This window comes from Phaenicophaeus curvirostris, chromosome 3 (genome assembly GCF_032191515.1).
Source record: "Phaenicophaeus curvirostris isolate KB17595 chromosome 3, BPBGC_Pcur_1.0, whole genome shotgun sequence".
In the NCBI taxonomy this organism is placed as follows: domain Eukaryota; kingdom Metazoa; phylum Chordata; class Aves; order Cuculiformes; family Cuculidae; genus Phaenicophaeus; species Phaenicophaeus curvirostris.
The window spans coordinates 84,741,868-84,758,235 of record NC_091394.1 but is presented as its reverse complement, the minus strand read 5'-3'; the positions used below and the strand labels follow the sequence as shown (position 1 = coordinate 84,758,235).

General features: G+C 43.3%; 1 long non-coding RNA gene across 1 annotated transcript in view; it reads right to left on the bottom strand.

The window, feature by feature from the left end:
- Positions 1–3,238: 3,238 nt before the first annotated feature.
- LOC138719359 (uncharacterized) overlaps positions 3,239–16,368 on the bottom strand; it is a 35,674-nt gene continuing 22,544 nt past the window's right edge. The window contains exons 2-4 of the long non-coding RNA XR_011337203.1: positions 6,594–6,703; positions 4,869–4,953; positions 3,239–3,708 (exon numbers count right to left, since the gene is read on the bottom strand). This is a non-coding gene — a long non-coding RNA (uncharacterized lncRNA). The remainder of the gene's footprint in view (positions 3,709–4,868; positions 4,954–6,593; positions 6,704–16,368) is intronic.

Sequence of the window (16,368 nt, the reverse complement as noted above, 5' to 3'; positions counted from 1 at the left end):
ATGTTTGATCATCCAGGCTACCTAATGTACAAGCAGAATAAAGCACCAGCATAGTTTTGGCAATTGCTACAAATCATTTCTGTACCTGCTTTTGTGTGTATCTATGTGATGTTGGCTAGGAAAGTTACTCAAGTTTTTGTGATAGACAGGTGGTTGCTCCCAGCTATGTGATGTGCCTCTGACTTCATTGATCTTCTGGAAAACAGATCTTGAAATGACACTCAGCCTTAAACATATCCTTTTGATTCCATTAATTTAAGGACCCGAGGTAGTTTATAGGCCATTCCATTTCTTGATTGTACTAGTACGTGTTGAGACACTGCAGTCAACTGGCCTATACATCCCTCCTTAAACAGCCACCAAAACTGAACTGAGCATGTGTCGCATCTAGATTTATGCCATGGACCAGCTCCCCGCCAACAGTTTACAGAAGTTAAACTGGAATTTTCATTTTCACTTCATAAATACTCTTGCACTTGCTGGTCAAGTTTAGTGAGAATACCTCTGTCAATGCCTAATCCAGAAGCATTGCCCTTTTTGTTCCTTTTTTTTTTAACTTTCTGGTTTGTCTCTTTTCAGAGTCTTGTTTTGGTTGCAGGCACCCATTTCCTCCATGTCCAATTTAGGTATGGGCCACTTTCCCAGAACTAAAATGCAAGCATGAGTAAGGAAATGGTATGCAGAGTATGAGCACAGGTAAGAAATAGATGCCCTCCATTACCAGTAGTGGAGCCTTATTATCAACACAACGAGTCAGTTTGGAACTCTCATTAAGGCAGCTTTATTTTGGCATAGGAGGAAATAATCAATCACTTTTCAAATTGAGTTCCAACTTTATAGACCAACCCCAAGAAGTAAAAAAATACCTCTTTATTTATTTTGTCCAGAAGCACAGAAGGATCATTCATATGCGTAGCACAGATCTCTCACAGAGCATTGTTTAACCACAAGGCCTTTTCCAAAACCTCTGGAAAACAGGATTGACATCAGTGGAGTTTTGGCCTCAGTGTAAGTGTGCCCATGTGACTTACAATGCCACAGCAAAAGTTCTAACCCTTTGTAATTGCATGGAGAAATATTACATTATATTTGTCCTTGTTGCCTAGAAGAGTAAGTTTATCACATGAACCCTAAAGCTTCAGGGGCACAGAAGCAGCCACTTGCATTTCATATCTCTTGATGGAGAATAGAGAACTTGGCGTGTATGAAACCACAGCCAGTTCTGCATCCTACTAGCACTTTCCTGTGGTGTTTTGTTCTCTCTGTGCAATATTTTTACTTTTCTTACCATCAGCAACATTTATCATCAGGCCTCATGTATGCCTGGTGGCCATTTCTATAAACTGAAACAGCAGAAAACATTGAAATTACATCACTGAAACTAAATTATGCAATTTCTAGGGAAGATGAAAACTGGGTGCATACAAGTGCTGAACTTTTCTTCCCATCTTGCGACAATACATATTGTGTTGAAATATGAAAACTAGGAGTGAGCATGTATTAAAAGAAAAAGGTCTTAATATTTCGGCCAAACAGGGGTTTTTTATTTATTTAAACAAATAGGTAAAACTGTCATCATGAAAACATTGTTACATGACCATCACCTGAAGTGTATTCTTACCACTGGATCATTATTCTCTTTCTTTCCATTCGTTAAAAGTTCATTCAGTTCTAACTTCTACAGTACTGTTTATCTAGAGTACCTAATTATATAGTGCAACCTGCATCTGGAGTGCTGGTTCAAGGTTATTATAGTTCTCTACAGACATAACAAAAATATTGTTTTAAACTTATCCATTGAGGAAAAAATGGCTGCATTTTACCATTGATAGAAGCACAAGTGTGTAAACTAAAATTATTAGAGCTTTAGAAACATGAGTGTTGTCTAGTCAGAGGAATTTCCTCCATGACACCTGCTGTCAAAGAGGGATCTCCTTTTTGTTCCTGCTGCAGACATAAAAGCTGACAAATTTAAACTGAATGTATTAGATGTATAAAATGACAGATCGCATTGACAGGCAAATAAGAAAAGTGTAATTTATGAATGCTTGTCAGTACATGCTCCTTGTTGGGAAGTTTTGATAAGATTAATGAAATATGAATAATGGAGTAGGAATAATAAGTTAAGAGTTTTTCAGTACTCAATATATGAAAAAGAGGCTTCTACTTTATCTATGTCACAATGATTATATGCAGAGCACCATTACTTTTACTACAAAGAAGAAAAGTTTTTCTTTGGCTGCAGTAAAAAGAAAGTGGGTATATAAAACAAACTCTTTAATTCATATGTCCTTACTCATAGGTTTCCCGTCAAGCGTGGTTTCTTCTTTATTTAGAATCAATACTAAGTAAGGAAAGGATAAATATACAAATCGCAAAACTCTTTCTGTGGGTGTATTGGTAGCCAAAGTAAATTGTCTGAGGTTTGGAAAGACCATGCTCTTGTTCTGTATTTGCTCTAAAATTCAGAAATGATGAAGAAATATTTTGTTTCAGTACCTAGAATGAGGGCTATGAGCTCTGGTGGGAGTGCTAGCCATGTTTATGACACACAGAATTCCTGATAGATCCCTTGCTGCTCACTTCTGTGGAGTTCCTGGTCTCTGTGGAGAGGGTGAGGTCTCACATATAGCCAAAAATGGGAAGTCAGGAGCCTTTGGCTGAGGCTCAGCTACTGTTTCTGCCAGGACAAGCAAGTGCAAGGCAAGAATGCTATAGGAACCTCTCCTATGGGATTTATACTGTAGATTTTTGATCCTGCTATCTTGCAAGTTTTACTAACTTGCAAGGATAGAAGTAGTCCCTTTGAAGTTAGCAATAGCTTTAAAATAAACAATTTGATTAACTGCTTTACTGACAGGGGAATTAATGGTACCCCCTCCATAAAAATCTCCCTGTTACCAGGCAAGTCACTTCTACTTTCTCTGTGTCAGTGCCCTTTTGTGAAATGGTTGCAGTAAAATGCCTCGGTGATGATGTGTTAACATGGTGGATGTTCACATTTGTGGCATGTCCCAAGAATCTTAGAAGTACGTGTGTCAGAAGTGCAAAATCTCTGATTTTGTTCATAATGCTTCTACTTAGTTGCTCAGGTAAGGCAGTCCTCAGATAATGAAGTCAGCTGGGAGAAATCACAAGTTTATTAAAGGTATGATTTAATAGTACTTGAAAGCTCCTGGGGTTTTAAACATGTGCCAATATTTTTTGTTATGCTTAATGATCAAAAGGAGCCTTCACTTTTATCTGGGTAAAAAGTAGTATCAATGTTAAAATAAGTCTGGGAACATGGGAATTGCTCGTGCTAGGTATTTGAAGCTAAGTAAGTTAAAAAATACGAAGGCCTGAAATATATATGTGTGTTGTAGGTATTTCTATGTAGCAGGCTTCATCAAAGCTGTGAGTTTTTTAAATCCATAACTAGTTAAGCCCTACCTTTAAAATAAGGCATGTTCACTCTCAACACCATCTGGGCAGATAAGCCTGGTCACGTCACTGTAGAAATCTCCTTCATCCTTCTTAAAAGATTACAACCCATGATAGGTTGAACAACACCCCAAAACATGAGTGCAGTCAGCTAGCAAGGTCCAAATCTTGTTCTGTAAAACTGCTCGAAGTGGATCAATATCCTTGAAGAACTACTGCCTGCATTATATTGCTGTACAGTTTGATCAAATCCTCTTCCTTGCTTTCTTCCTTCCTTTGCCCATTCTGGAAATGGCAAGAAAATTATCCAAGCAATGAAGATGAGCATGACAAAGAGAGGGAAAGGCTTCATTGGCTCAAATCCAAAGGAAGCAACTTTACTTTGAGGAATTTTCAAATTTTGCATAAAATTAGCTGGATGCCAACCCACATGTTTAGATGTCGGTCAGATGAAAATTGCTGTCACAGGATATGTGGCAGGTCAAAAGATGAGACAGCCAGATCTTTGTGCTTGCCTCCAACTATGACAAAAATGTGGAAGGAAGTGGTAACATAAAGGGGGCTGTCTGGGAGTACAGACTGCCAGCACTGGTGCAGTGTTGTTGTTGCATGTCCATTCAGAATTAAGACATAGTGAAAAATTTTTGTGTGGGTGATACTTATGCATGTACAAAACTTTCAAATAAATGTAGTTCTGGAGTCATTGGGCTTCAGTGGGACTAACACTGAGTTTGTAGGAGAATCACTTCTTTAGGACAGATGATATACGAATGGAGAGGATACAAAAGCAGTGTTGGCGTAGCTGGGATGGTGGTGTGGATGGCTCAGATATTAAGTGACATGCCACACAGTACTAATGATGGTGTCTTGTTTGACTTCTAAGACCCCAGCTGAATAGTAAGAGACTTAAAAGCCCCATGGGACACAGTGGCAAAAAAAAAAAAAAAAAGAGAAAAGAAGGAAGAACTCCATCAGTGAGGCTGGCAGCCAAAGGGAAGCGGTCCGTTGGTCTCTTCAAGCCTGGGACACAGTAAGTGGATTTCTTGGAGCTGAGGAAGAACCTGATAAGAAATGCCAGGAAAGAAAGGAAATCTTACAGCCCAGACATGGAGTATCGCTGGTGGGCATGGAAAAGGCTGAAGCATGCAGGAGGCAGGAACTAGGGATGAATTTGTCAGTGCAAGTGAACACATGAAAAAAAAAATCAGACTGTTAGCCCAAAGAAGGTGGGAAAATTTCACCCTGGTCAAAAAAATCATAGGAGACCTTGGGGTGAGTTCAGCATTTACCTAGAGGGTGGGGTAGGGTCTCAACCAGGCAGGGGGTTCTCAGTCTGGGGCTGCATCCAGAAAGATCACAATGAAGTCAAGTCGGGAAAGCAAACAGCAGCAGAACTGGGACCAGACAAGTCCAAATCTGACACAATTACATAAACCTAGAGATACCTCACATTTTTCCAGACTTCCATGAATGGTATTATAGAAATGACTGAGAGAACTGGCAAACTGCTGCTAGGAGATGATGCTCCTGCTGAAACCAAGTTAAAGGAAAGTAACAATTAAAAATTTTGGAAAATCTTTTGTTCCACTCAGTCCAGTATTAAGGGAGCTCTGTAGCAATCACTCCAATATGATACAATATCACTACAGCTCTTAGTGTGATTGAAATCTCTACAATTCATGCACTGAACTAGTTACCAGTGTTTTTTTCATCACAAGGAAAATTATTTTTCATACTAGATTTTCAGATGAGATGTGAGATGAATGCTCATACAACAGCAAAATGCTTCCTAGTACACTGGGAAGGATAAGTAGAATAGCATATGGTCTCACTCCGGAGCTCTTCCAGGCCTTGCCATCAAGCCAGGAGAGTGCACTGGATGTGCACTGCGAGTTGTCCTTCAGTTGTATATCTGACTGGTTTTAATGCACATTCCCTACTGTCCCTTGCACATCTGTTCTCAAAAGCTCCTGAGGACCATCACTGAATTCCCTTGAAAGCAAATCTGGGGAAAAAAAAAAAAAAAAAGAAAAAAAGAAAGAAAGGAAAGGGACAAAAGACTTACCTTTCATTTTCCGTAGTTTTCTATTTCCAGTATTATCAAAGTATGCAAGAGCCAGTGGTCCCAATGAAACAGTAATGTATAATGCAGGATGAACTTTGTTCTATGTCAAGCTAGGGGACAGTAGGCTTACTGGGGATAATTTGCTCCAGACTTCTGTTTTTTTCTTGAGTTCCATTAGTAAAACAGAAAAGATAAAAATCAGAGTTTGTTTTTTCAGTTTCATATACTTGAGAATTTTTCACTTGGTAAACACAGCACAAACTAGAAAACATGTGGGTGCATTGGCAATGCATTTGGGTTTTAATTAACATCATGTATATTTTTAACGGGGAGAAAGAATTTCCTGTGTTTTGTCCCAATATACTATTGCTTCAGTGGGAGTCAAATGTGAGGTGAAACCATTGTGTTAACCAAGAGGATACCAAGATGATAGTGTTCTTCAGTTGTTCCCAGCACTAATACCCACTTGAAAGCAGTAAGGAGACCTTATTTCCTTTTGGGGAGCTTATTTTAGCATTCGAAAGATGGCAGATAGCATAATTGGATTTTAAATATCTGATCCAAATTTATTTCAGGGGATTGAGTCAAAACAAATACAAATTCAAGTTTGCTTAGTGCATTTAAAAACTGGCAGCACATGCATTTCAGGACCTCACCGATTGCAGCACTTCACTTCTTTCTGAAACAGTTGGCTGCATATTATTTCTATCAAAAACTGTGTCCCACACTTTCAGGCTTAGTTGCGGGCTCATAAGTGTTTGTTCTATTATTCAATCATATTATAAAGTGAACCACATTTTCCAATAGCTACTTCATGTTCCCTATTTCACTTTTATTTGTGGCATTTCTTCAAACATCAGTTGTCCCACAGAATTTAATTTTTGCACCACTGTTGCAAGCCACTAAAAATGAAGAATTCTTGAAGCTTGCAATCTGAGCTCCATTTAAGTCCACATACCAAAATCTTATCCAAAACCATGTCAAAGAAGCCAAAACCAACCCAATACCACTTCCTAGGTCTGAGTTGCGTAACGAATAGGTCTGTACCCTCCCATAAAAAAAATAAAAGCCCCTGCCCTGCTGTATTTTTTATGGACAGAGTTACCTCAATATCCATGAAGCATCAATATTGTCTTGAACGATGTAAATTTGAGCCTTCTGTCATTTGTGCCTGCTTTTAACTCTTGCTTTTTAAATCCTCTGTTTTCCTGTGGTCTGATGACATTGTCAGTGAAATACAGTGAAAAAGAGTTTGCTGACAGGCTAGTTTTCATCAGCTAAACCACCTTTTAGCCTTTATTTTAATTCTTGAATGACTAAAACTGTCCAGATGCTGCTGGTGCTTGTTATCCCAAATGCATTTGTCCCATGCCCATTTGTGCCCTTAAAGATCCCACCCTGCCCTGTGTTGTAACCACCAGGACATCCCACACTCTCTCAGATAAGTACATGGGACTTTCGATGTGGCCCTATGAATTTACAGAAAAATCTCAGGCCAGTAATTAGGTTTTCTGAAGAAAAAGACAGATCATTATTATGAAGTCCACATGTGAAGAAAACAATCAAAAAAAAAAATGCTGGTGAGGATGGGACTGCTGCCATATGACTTATGGTGGCTGGGATCCAATTGTCACATCTCAAGCAGGTCAAAAAGGGCAGGCCCCTCCAGCTACATCTCCTGCCACCATTCCAGTCATAACTTCTTGTTACACCACCACTATTTTGAAATTTTAATTTTTCATGTATCATATGTGGCAAAGTACTTTGAGTGCAATTACTTCTCTTATTTTAGGTTAGTCTTCCTGAAAGACTTTTGCTCTGGCACCAAATTAATGAGTTTGTCACTGGGGTGCATGCGAAAATAGACTCTAAAAGCCTAAGATGCACAGCCAGTCTCGCTGCTGGAGATGCAGCAGCCAGAGATATGGGGTGAGGAGCTGCAGCCTCTTCCAGCTGTCACCAAATACTGCTAGTCTCTGGTCTTGTAAGCTGTTGAGCGGCATGTGGGGGCATGTAGGGAGCAGTCAGGTGCTGGCAGTGCTGCCCAGCAGCTGCTGACTCTGCCGCCTCCAGCATCTTTGTGCCCACTGAGCAGCACATTTATGGCTCCAATTTTCTGCCTGTGACGTGGAGCCCATGTATTGCCAGCATCTCCTGCATCCACGCTGTGGAGCTCTTGTGAACACTGGAAGAAGAAAAAGTGGGGAGGCTTGTTGGAGCTCTGTCTAACTTGATCCCCAAATGGCAAAGCAAAAGCAGGCCCAGTTTTTGCTGAGCAAGCTGAATTTGCAGTTCATGTTTCTGTATAACACTCGACACCCATAGCTCTCATCTCCATCACTTTCCCACAGCATGATTATAGACTTCTTAAATTTCCCTTCTATCACACAGTTGCTCACTACAACACAGATAATTCCTGCTTCTTTTAAGACAAGAATACTCAGATCTTTTGGGATGGGCAGTCAGAGCAAGGTGAGGCTGTGAGTTTCACCTTCATATCCAATGAGAAACCAGAAATATTCCTTCCTACACTGTAATGAAGAACATGATATCAGTGCTAGAAGCAAGGCCTGGGCTGTATCCTCCTTTCTCCTGTCCTGAAATGCCTCTTTTGGGAATAGTAGCCCACAAACAACAAGGGTATAGAGGTGTCTGTAAGGCATGAAAGAAATATCTCAGAATATAAAAAGGGCTGATGTTCATGAATCCAAGAAGCAAGCAGGGCCATGTGTGTGTGTCCTGGTCCCTCACTAAGGATTATGCAGTCTTTAGGACAGTCAAGAGAAAAGTCTGTAAATAGAAGATGTAAAAAGCAAAAGTAAGAAAAATGCAGACTAGAAATACAGTTAACGGTGGATGGACCTACACTCTGGTTAAACAGTTAGTCCATAAGCTATTAATATATAGCTCCTTTCAACAGGCGTCAGCATTCTTTATAATCTCCAGCTTATTTATGATTCCAGGTGTGTTACAGAAACCTCATTTTGGATGGCCAAAATGTTGGTGAATGTGACAGGTTTGCATCTGGCAGAAAAGATCATATTTGCCTTGACATGAGCATAAAAATTGTTCTTGGCCAGAATTGTTCCTGGAGAGTCCAGGTACACAACTGGAATGTGTTGAACGCTGCATTATGCCAACCTACACGTGTCAGTCACGCTTTCTCAAGTAGGAGTGCTGGTATAAATTCTGCCAGCTCTTCTGGCTGCCTTTCCTACCCAGTTCATCCTGTCTGGCATGAGTGGTGAGATCTCAGCCAGGGCTTAAGCTCATCAAAGTTGTCCATCATTCATCATTTGTATCAGAAATGACAATGATATAGAAGTTGACAGTCATCAGTGAATTGGATGCACCAAAGTCAATGTTCCTTCCTAATCTTTCCAGTGTCTTCATACAAAAGCTAAGCCAGAATCAAGAGATTATAAATTAACAGGGAATACAAATTGATCGAAGACAATAGATCCCTGTTAATCTCTTTCCCCAAAGACGCTGCAAATTATTATCACAGGTACTTTCCTAAGATTTCCTGATTCTTACAGAAAGACACAGTACTTCTGTGTGAACTTCTAAACACAGGTACTATGCCACTTTCTACTCTGTTCTATAATGAACAGTATAAACTAGTGCTCAGTCGAAGTATTCTGCCACATCTATCCACTTTTTCATTACCAATAATCTAGGTAAAGGTCCTTATGAGCTGTACGTATATGGCTGCATAGAGCTGGCAACGTAGGAAATGAAAGCAAGAAAGTGAATTCCAAATAGAGTTGTTCTGTATGCAGCTATGCAGAAGGACATTACGTTAAGATTACAGTCCGTATCTGTAAATTTGATGCTTCTTAACATCTGAGAATCTGTCTTGCAGCTAGCTTTCTTTGTATGAAGGGAGTTTTGTTTTCAGTTTTTAAGGTTCTTAGAAAAGCCAACAAAAACCCTCTCAGCAATTCCTCTATGTGGACTCTTATTAACAGCATGGAGAGGTCACTGACTGGGCTGGATTTTCTACCCACAGAAAGTAAAGGTGGACTGTCACCTTCTGAGTGGGTCAAATTTCTAAGGGAATATGCGACTCAGCCTGAAAGTAAAACTCACAGATACTCTATAGATGCAGACAAATGGCAAGTCTCAGCAACTGGGTATAATTTCAAGTCTTGATGGTCGCAGATCATGTGTGAGGATTTACAAGTCTCGCTTTTCTTAATTTTTTTGTCTCCCTTGACACGTTCATGATCTTTTTGCTTTTTTCCATCTAATTCTTTCTTATCACAAAGCATCTCTTTCCTATGTCTGCATAGGAAGTCCCACACTCAAACATTATTCAGCGTAACACTAAACTTTCTGTTCCCATCCTCAGTCTCCTCTGTTTCTGCTTTTTGTCACCAATTTCTTTGTTCTTCTTTCCTTCCATGTATGTGATCCTGGCTCCAAGCCCAGCCTCTCAAATCAATCCTGTATCTAGTGAGTCTGCTTCCCATCATGTTTCTCACTTGGGGTTTTCTTTTCAATCTTTCCTGTTTTAGTTGGTTCTAACTAATTCCCATCTCTCTCCTTAGGCTGCTCAGTCATGTCTCCCTCCTCAGTCTCTCTTCATCCAGACTGGATTCTCATCTAGTCTGCTCTCTTTTGTCACTACCTCCTCATCGCAACAGTGTCTAAAGGTGACCTATGTCCTTACACTCATCCTTTCTTGTGGCTTTTCAACTAGCCAGCATGAGTTTCTTCATCCCTGCCTTTGTTCTGTTCAGATCTTGACAGTCTCACAGACTTTCTTGTTGCCTCCGTTCCTCCTTAGTTATTTTAGGCTATGGTCTCCTTGCCGAACTAGTTTCTCCTTTAATTTTCTTTTTGACAAAACCCACCATCTCCCATGCTTTTTCAGCTCAGCTTCTTGATCCTCTCTGGCCACATATCCAAGATCTTGGTCTTTTGCCTAGATTCAAGTTAGATGGTTTCTTGCTATCTGTTGATCAGGGAGCATGTGGGGACAGGAGGCACAAGTTACGTGCCAGCTTGCTGCTACTTTTAAAAGCCTCTGCACAGAAGTCCTGGATTGGTAAGGATGCAGAAGGCTCAGGCCATTCTGTGGAGATAGCACAGCTGGCATGCAAAAGGTAGCACATGCTCAAGACAGACAGGAATTTTGAGGAATTTATCTGCCAAACTCCACCACATTACTAATGAATAGGGTTTAAAATTCAGTCAAATATGGGCAAATGCTTATGTGTCTAGCACCGGGATGCCTCCAGCCTGCCAACCTACAAGTGAAAGCATCAAGAAGCTAGCATTTCCAAAAAAGAATTCTTGCAACCAATTCATTAACATTGGCAAAACAATGTATTTTTTCCTAATCTTTTTTTCTGGGAAATAGCATAACCATTTTTACTGAAACCTTCCAAAAAAAATCTGAGCAGAGGCAGACACTCAGCATAAAAATTCACAAAGTTATAAACAACCAGAATAGGGATTTATAATTAGAAGCATCAGGTAAATGTAGAGTGTTGGATAGAATAGCATTGATAACAATCATGTTTCTTACTGTAGCCCCAAAAATGCTGCTCAGTGACCACAACTCCACTGTATCAAATGTGTACAAACATGGAATAAGGTCTCCAATATTTTTGTCCCAAAGAGCTTACAATCCAAATTTGAGACAACAGAAAATAGATCCAGAAACATGACAAGTGCAAGAAAACAATATGAAAATCCTATTCATTGTGACTGGCAAATTATCTCAAGGTACCATCAGTCTGTGTATTGTCAAGCTTTTCACAGATGTTTGGAAAAACAAGATCTTTTAAGAAAAATGGGGCCTGATCAGAGGATGATGAGGAAGTTTTGCAGATGCTCACAGAGACTTGGGGTCAGGATAGGAAAAAGCATGGCAGAGTTTAAGCGAACCTAATCAGCCATGCCATGGGCCTCCAGGAAGATGACATCCAGTCAGCAAGGAGAGAGAGAGCACATAGGAAAGCATGCCAGAGTCAGGGACGCTACCCAAGAGGTTACTCTAGTAATTGGCATTGCCACATGCACCTAGCTCTGTGCATAGAGTAGACTGTACAACTTAACGACCGCTATTCCCCTTTCCTTTCACCTTCTTTGCACCACAGAAAGGAGGAAATACTTCACCATCATGTGCATGGGAAGGATGAATATTTTCTGAAGACCCTATCCTTTTCTTCAAACCCCAGGAGAGATTGGCTGGGGCAAATTAAAACTCATAGATAGCTTTAATTACAGCGAGGGATGTTTCAGGTTTGGGATAGAAATGACCTTATCGACTTGATTTCAAGGCTGACACTCTTCACCATCCTTAGCACTGCTCTTCCACCTCCTGCCCTGCACTGCGGGGCTGCTTAGTGCAGACAGACGGGTATTCGTGAAGGTTTGATCCCCTTTCCCAGAAAGAGGATTGCAAGAGAGTAGGGAGAAACTCATGGTTTCACCCCAGGCAAAGGGGCCTCGTCGGACACAGCTGCAGACTGCAGGGCTGGGGAGAGGGCAGGAAGGAGCCCGGGAAGCACAGGTGATTCGCTCGCTGTGCGGAAGGGACGGGGATGCTGAGCGGGATGCGGATGCTGAGCGGGATGGGGATGCTGAGCGGGATGGGGATGCTGTGCGGGATCGGGATGCTGTGCTGGCGGGGATGCTGTGCGGGACCCGCGGCGCGATGTGAGCGCCCCCTGCCGGGCCGGGAGCGTCGCCGCCGCCCCGCAGGAGCGCCCGGGACCGCCCGGCACCCCCTGCATCAGCGGCAACGGGTGCCCTCCACCCCCATGAGCGCCCCCCACCCCCTGCCATCGCCCCCAGTGGGTGCCCCCCACCCCCTGCCATCGCCCCCAGTGGGTGTCCCCCGCCCCCTGCCATCGCCCCACAATAAGTGGCCGCCACTGCTCACCAGTACCTGCCAGTGCCACACGATGAGTGCCTGCCACCCCCGCCAGTACTCACCACCTCCCACCAGTGCCTGCCACCACCACCTGCCATCACCCCGTGATGAGCACCTGCCACCACTAGCCAGAGCCCTCCAGTACCCAGCACCGCCTGCCACCACTTGCCAGCATCCCATGATGAGCGACCACCACCGCTTGCCAGCGCCCACCACCTCCCACCACCTCCCAGCACCCTGCAGTGAGTGCCCACTCTCACCAGCCATCGCCTGCCATCTCTTGCCAGTGCCCTCTGCCACCTGCTCACCCATGATGAGTGCCTGACAGCACTGGACAGGGCTGGCCAGCACCCACCACCTCCCACCAGCACCTGCCCACACCCAGCAGCGCCCTGCACCACCATTGCCAGCCAGTGCCCACCAGCAATGAGTTTCCACCATTGCCAACCACTCCCTGCCATCACCTTGCAATGAGTGTCCGCCACTGCAGGCCAGCACCCACCACCACCTGCCACACCCCACCAGTGCCCACCACTACCTGCAGGCTGCCTGTGATGAGTGCCCACCACTGCCCGCCAGCGCCCGCCACCTCCTGCTGGTACCTGCCACCACCTGCCATCACCCTATGGTGAGTGTCCACCATCAGCTGCCACCACCTGCCACCACCCTATGGTCAGTGTCCACCATCAGCTGCCACCACCTGCCACCACACTCCAGTGTCCACCACCACCCACCACTGACTGCCACCATCTGCCAGCATTCACCACTACCCATCAGTGCCCCGCGATGAGTGCCCACTATCACCCACCATCACCTGCCACCAGTCGCCACGGCCCACCACTGCCCACCACCACCTGCAAGCACCTATCAGTGCCCTCTGCCACCCCGTGACATTCACGTGCCATCACCCACCACTGCTGCATGAAAGGTGAGACATCTGTAGCGGACATTGCAGTTTGCCCCTCCTTGCAGAAAGTATTCCAAGCTCTCTTCGGCAGGAAAATGAGTTTTTCCAAAAAGCTTCTCTCCAGAAGCAGTGAGGGGACTCATCTTCCCAAAACAGTCATTCAGCAATCTCTGGACCTTGACTGAGAGCTTGCAATCTCCTGCTAGCCTCACAAAGCTGTCTCTCTGGGGCATAAATATTCCCTCCTACAGCAATCAGGATCTCAGACCTAAGTGACTCGTCGAGGTGAGAGTGGATCATTGAAGGGGATCAAGTAGCATGAGATAATCTCAGCTGTTTGTTCACATCCGAAAACTGATGGAGAAATAATACCACCATTGAAGTGCCAGTGGCCTGGTGTGACCTGCTTTGCCTTTGATTCATACTTTGAGCTTCTCTCCTCCACACATTCATAAAGTTTCAAGGGAAAAAGATTCAGATTATTTTCTGATGGATTTCACCATTATATTCATACTGAGTTCACTGAGAAGAGGAAGCCCTTCAGGAAGGATCAAGAGGTGAAGCATCCTTGGCAATTTGTTCCAAGTATTAATTATCTTCTCAGATAAATTTTTATTACAGGTCTCTAATTTGCATTTGACTGGCTATATCTACAGTTCACGTGTGGTTTTTTTTTTCTTTACCTTTTTACTAGTGAGTAGAAACTCATTCATTCACATATTTTCTCAGTCTTTTATTTCATTAGATAAACTGAACAAGCCTGTTGTCACTGTAAGGAATATCTCTAGGGCTTTGACAATTTTTATTCTTTGCAACGTCTTCTCTAGTTTTTCAACATCCACTCCAAAATGTGAAGGGCTGATCTGTACAAGTGAAGTCCAGTTTCAGTCCTGTCAGGAAGGCTATGAGCAGAGGAAAATCCCAAGACCTGTGACTCCCATGTTGACATATCTAGACATATCTATGATCATATTGCCCCTTTTGTTGAGGATTCACACTGAAAGCTTACACTTCTCTCTTTTTCTGCTTTCCAGCACTCTTGCTGTTGTTTCTGCAACCATTGCCTAAATTTCTTCTTCTTGACATACTGCTTTCACTCGGTTTTAATAAAAGTCAATTCTTTTGAACAGGCATGGCTTAAGTAATGATCTTTTTTGCCCTATAAACATTACTTTTTACCGCAAGAAAGACTCTGTTTGATGGTAATTCCCAATGACAGCTATTTTATGAGATTTGCGGTGGCAATATGTGAAGTCAATATGTGTACATTTCAGGTAGACGTGAGCATATTTTCTCTCCTCATTGTCAGAGGTTGAGGGCTGAGACACAGCAGCGGTCTAACAATTTATGGCATGATGAGTTTTGATGACTAGCTGTATGCATGCCCTTAGCCCACAGCAATCATGATGAAGCATTTCAGCCTAAACCTCAACAGAAGACTTGCACATCACTTTGCATGCACACTTTAAAACTACTGGGAATTCATTCAGTTCCTTAACCCATGAGAACTCAACTGTTTGTCTGAATCCTGAGTTAGGGTTATGGTCTCAGAATCACAGAATCATTTTGTGGGGTGCTGTTTGGGATCTGTAGTCTCTCAACACTGACATTGCTGAGCACTGTGTGCTGCCTCAAAATTTGTTTTCCATCTTATGGGTCACTTTGTCATAGAAGGTGATCAGGTTAGTTTGGCAAGACCTACCTTTTGTGAATCCGTGTTAACTGGGCCTGGTCACCTGGTTCTCTTGCATGTGCTTCATGATAGCACTCAAGATCACTTGTTCCATGACTTCCCCTGGCACTGAGGTCAGACTGACAGGCCTGTAGTTTCCTGGATCCTCCCTGCGGCCCTTCTTGTAGATGGGCACAACACCAGCCAGCCTCCAGTCCAGTGGAACTTCCCCAGTCAGCCAGGACTGCTGGAAGATGATGGAAAGGGGTTTGGCAAGCATATCCACCAGCTCCCTCAATACTCTTGGGTGGATCCCATCTGGCCTTATAGGCTTGTGGGTGTCTAGCGGGGCAAGCAAGTCTCTAACCACCTCCTCTTGCATCATGGGAGCCTCATTCTCCTGGGTATATACACACAGGGAACAACTTTCCTTACTATTAAAGACTGAGGCAAAGAATGCATTAAATACCTCAGCCTTGTCCTCATCCCTTGTCACAGTTGTTCCATTTGCATCCAATAAGGACTGAATATTCTCCCTGCTCCTCCTTTTATTGTTAACGTATTTACAGAAATATTTTTTGTTATCTTTCACCAACTTGCCCTGCCTGAGCTCTAGTTGGGCTTTATCCCTACTGATTTTTTCTCTGCACAATCTCACTTCCTCCCTGTAGTCCACCCAAGATGTGAGTCCCTTCTTCCAAGGCTCATAGACATTCATCTTCTTTTTGATGTCCCTCAAGATCACCCCGGTCAACCAAGCTGTTTTTTTCCCCCGACGGCTCTTTTTCCGGAACATGGGGATGGCTTGCTCCTGAGCTGCTAGGATTTCCTTCTTGGAGAGCACCCAGCCCTCATGGGCTCCCTTGCCCTTAAGGACTGTCCCCCATGGGACTTAATCAACCAGCCTTCTAAACAGTCCAGAGTCTGCTCTCTGGAAGTTTAATGTGACTGTTCTGCCAATCCCCCTCCTCACCTCACCTAGAACTGAAAATTCTACCATCTCATGATCGCTTTGCCCCAGGTGTACTTCAACCATCACATCACCCGCAAGGCCTTTTCTGTTCACAAACAGCAGGTCCAGGAGGGCACCTTCCCTTGTCGGCTCACTCACCAGTTGTGTGAGGAAGTTGTCTTCCACGCACTCCAGGAACCTCCTATACTGCTTCCTCTCCGCTGTATTGTACTTCCAGCAGACATCTGGAGACTGAAGTCTCCCGCAAGGACAAGAGCTAGCGATCTTGAGACTACTCCCAATTGCTTATAGAAGAGCTCATCAGCTTCTTCTTCTTGGCTGGGTGGTCTATAACAGACTCCCATCACAATATCCGCCTTCTTGTGGGCTCCGCTGATTTTAACCCCCAGGCACTCGATCCCATCATCACCATAACTGAGCTCGAGGGTATCAAAGCTCT